Source organism: Arachis duranensis, chromosome 4 (assembly GCF_000817695.3).
Source record: "Arachis duranensis cultivar V14167 chromosome 4, aradu.V14167.gnm2.J7QH, whole genome shotgun sequence".
NCBI classification, from domain to species: domain Eukaryota; kingdom Viridiplantae; phylum Streptophyta; class Magnoliopsida; order Fabales; family Fabaceae; genus Arachis; species Arachis duranensis.
In genome coordinates, this window is record NC_029775.3 from 35,558,894 (window position 1) to 35,562,281 (window position 3,388).

The window sequence follows — 3,388 nt, forward strand, 5'->3', positions numbered from 1 at the left end:
GGTTTTTCTTTTGTTGATAACTTGATTTTTCTGGATTGGAATCACCTTTTGACATCAAAAAGCCTGTTTATCCCTTATTGGTCAAAGAATTTTATGCCAACATGACTTATCATGAAGGCACTACTCACTCATATGTAAAGGGCCGAGACATAGTTTTAAACAATGAAACTATTAGTAATGCTTTGAAGTATACCGATGTTGGGCCTTGTGCTTACACTTCGGTTAAGTGGGATGAAGGTGTTGGAATTTCTTACCATGATGCACTGGCTCACATTTGTGAACATGCCTCTTTAATTGATGGCATTACACCCACTCACAAGGCCCTAGGATATGAGCATGCTCAGTTGCACCGAATGGTCAACCACATTATTCTTCCACAAAGTGGCTCATATCAAAGGGTTTCCTACACTGATACTCTTATTTTATATGCCCTTCTCACCAAAACTGAAATTTCATTTGCATACTTGATGGTTAGATATATGTTTGACTCTGTTAGGAGTGAAAAAGACAAAGCACTTCCTTATGGCATGTTTCTAACTTGCATATTTGAGTATTTTGGTGTTGACTTGACCATGAGGAATATCAAAATAGACATTCATACCTAAAAGGGGGTGGTTCAGTGAAACAGCCCAAAGGACGTACTCGATCTGAACGGGTGGTCTTAGATGATGAAGATGATGTTTTTGTCCCCGAAGAATCTCCTGCTCCTTCCACTGAGAATACTTCCATCTCTACTGGGAAGAAATCCGCTCTGCTGAATGTGGTCAAGGATGTTGTTCAAGAGTTTGTCTCCCAATCCAATTATATGATTGCCATGAGTAAGGAACAAAGGAAGCTAGCTAGCAAGCATGAGAATTTCCTAAGAAAATCAAGGGATAGAGTGGCTGTGTTCATGACTTTCATTGATAATCTTCAAAAGGATGAAGACCCTGCCACTGATGATGAAGAGGAAGCTGGTTCGGAGGGGAATGGTTCTGATGCCTAAAATTTGTCTCATGAAAACTGCTGCTGCTGCTCTCTTTTTGTCTCATGAATCATGTTTCTTTTGCTACTGTTGAACTATTTTCTTTTTGGATTACTGTAATAACTCTAAATACTGCTGCACTTTTGGTTGTTTAGTTAGTACTTTGAATTATGCTCTAACCCTTTCCTGCAAGTTTTTAGGCAGATGTTTTTTATTGATCTTGCTTATTATCCGCCCTTGATGACAAAAGGGGGAGTAATAGCAATAGGAATAGGGATAGGGTAAATTTTACTACTATTATGACTTCTGTTTATCTGCTACATTAGAACTTGATCTCATATGCTGATAAATTGCCCTTGATTAATCTTGATACTTTGCCTTTACTGCTGACATAATGTGTTGGGCTGATTCTGTGGTGTTGTATGTTCTATATCCCTTAGATAAGATAATTGTGTGTAGCTCTTTATCATGTTCTCTTTAAGTACAATGTAAAACAGAAACAAAAGGAAAAGCATAAATCCAGGGGGAGCTACTATTGAAAAAGAAAGGGGGAGTAACTCAAAATCAAGTGACAAAAATCAAAGGGAGTTTTTAAACCTTACTCAAACTCATTCCTTTTGCTTATTGCTTAAATTATGTTTGTCATCAAGGGGGAGATTGTTGAGTTAAGAAATTAACTAAATTAATTAGTGATGACAAACATTATTTAATTGGGCAAAATAAATAATTAAATGTTGATTGTTTATAATTATATGAAGCTAATTATTTATTGTTGCAATACTGCAGCCCAAACGAAATGAAAAATGAAACAAGGCTGATGGGTTGACAACTAAAACGAAGCCCAAAAGAAAACAAATAAAGAAACCAACGGGCCAAGCAAATCAAACCCGATCCAAGCCCGTATCCATAGATCCAAGTTGATCCCACAAAGCTTCTCATACAAGATTGAAGCCTTCATTCCCTCTCACTTGCTTTTACTAAAGCAACATTCTTCTCTTCTCTGTCCCAGTCAAATCACTGAACTTAGAAAAAGTAAGAAAGAGAGCTTAGTCCCTAAGCTAGTCATGAAAGAAGAAGGAAAGAGAAGGTTAAGCAAAGAAGGGTGAGGTCTAATCAACCATATCAAGAAAAGATCAGAAAGCTCAAGGTAATCCATTTTCTCTTACATGCAACACACTTTCTTCTCTTCATCTTCAACCCTCTGTATCTCCGTTTTGAGCTATATGAAAAAGAGGATTTCTGTTCCTCTCTGCTGTATATCCACGGTCTCAAACATGTCTTGGGGACCAAGTTAGTTTTCAAGGGCTCAGATCAAGTTGACCATTCGAAGACTCATGTGGTTGTTGCTTTATGGCTTTCGGTCAAGATGAAGAAGTCAGAAGCAAAGTTTCTAATCTAAGGTTTAAGGAGAAAAAGTGAATCTGTGGGTTGTAAAGCTCAAGGCTCAAGGTGTTGACCTTGGAAGAAGAACCCAGCAACATGCAAGGAGTTAAAAGAAGACTTTCTGCTCATTCAGAAGCAAGGAGAGAAAACCAGAGTTTGGTGAGTTAAGTTCTGAGAAGAAGTTCCTCTACTTGGATAATGCTTTCTTTCAAAGAAGCATTCGACTAATACTGAAGAACTGTATCTGAGGTTTGCAAATCTGGTTTTGCACATAGTGAAGAGGCTGTTGATGAAGTCAATCTCCTTCATGTTTTACAGATTGTGATGTACTTTTCTATGTTTATCTTTCTGTAATTTCTTGTGAGGAAAGGCATTGTGAGAGAGCTCAAGTAAAAGCCATGAGTGGAAAAAGGCTGAGTGATACACTTGAGAGAAAAGCCTAGAGTTATTTTCTGATTTCTTTAGATTGGTTAAGTGTCTTGTATCTTGTACCTGTTAGGTATCCCTTTCTTAGTTGGGTTAGCACTAAGAGTGAATAGTTAGGTGTTAGCATAGCCAATGTCAAGTTAGGTTAGAACTTGAGTGTGAAAGGATTGGGTCAATCCTGTGTTATTGGTGTATGTAATACTGTTAACTATAGTGAAATTCTTCCATAGTTGAGACTGGACGTAGGTTGCATAGCACAAGGCAACCGAACCAGGATATATGCTGGTGTTAGCTTTTCTCTTCTCTACTGTGTTTTCTGATATTCATGAGACAAAAATAAATTGTCTCACAAATTTCCGCTGCTGAGTACAAAGAGAATCAGAATTGAAAGTTTGATTTAAAAAGTCATAACAGCAACTTAAAAGGAAGACATAGATTCAACCCCCTTCTCTAAGCCTACTACAACCTTCAAAGATTGTTATTTGCTTTTGAGTTTAATAATTTAATTATTTATATAAAATATTTACTTATTTTATTTTTCAAATAGAAAATAAAATTATATAATATATAATAATTTTATACACTTAATAAGTTAATATTATTAACTTTTGCTCA